The sequence below is a fragment of the Branchiostoma lanceolatum genome, chromosome 12 (genome assembly GCF_035083965.1).
Source record: "Branchiostoma lanceolatum isolate klBraLanc5 chromosome 12, klBraLanc5.hap2, whole genome shotgun sequence".
NCBI lineage: Eukaryota > Metazoa > Chordata > Leptocardii > Amphioxiformes > Branchiostomatidae > Branchiostoma > Branchiostoma lanceolatum.
This window is the reverse complement of record NC_089733.1, coordinates 6,050,074-6,050,593: the sequence shown is the minus strand read 5'-3', so window position 1 is coordinate 6,050,593 and position 520 is coordinate 6,050,074. Positions and strand designations below refer to the sequence as shown.

The 520-nt window shown below is 42.9% G+C and overlaps 1 non-coding gene across 1 annotated transcript; it reads right to left on the bottom strand.

The window, feature by feature from the left end:
* Window positions 1–255: 255 nt before the first annotated feature.
* On the bottom strand, window positions 256–362 carry LOC136446658 (U6 spliceosomal RNA). Its single transcript, XR_010757625.1, has one exon. It is a non-coding gene; the product is annotated as a U6 spliceosomal RNA (small nuclear RNA).
* Window positions 363–520: the final 158 nt, after the last annotated feature.

Sequence of the window (520 nt, the reverse complement as noted above, 5' to 3'; positions counted from 1 at the left end):
TTAGCATTGGAAACTATCATTTATGGTTGTTATCACGTTATTTGCACGTTAATTCATCTGTTTTTCGACATCGCGGGAACCTCGAAGATTGCGCACCACTTTTTGCGCCTGATCTCCCCCAATCTTCTCTGCAGTTTTTCTAACATTGCTTAGATTCTCCTAAAATTTCACGGGAAATTCCTAACATATTCCTTACATTGCTCGGAGAGTCCTAAAATCTAGACCAATCAAAAAGGTAAAAGATTGAAAAAAGAGAAAAATATGGAACGCTTCACGAATTTGCGTGTCATCCTTGCGCAGGGGCCATGCTAATCTTCTCTGTATCGTTCCAATTTTAGTATATGTGCTGCCGAAGCAAGCACGACTATAGTCATTGCGCCTAGAGTATATATAGCTCCAACGTTAGGGGTTAATTCTATTTGTGGGAGCGAGGACAAGGTCGAAGTCACCATTCCAGGAATCCCTTTTTAACCGCAAGTCTCGGTGATCAGTGCGACGCAAGCGGCAAGTGGTCGAGCAC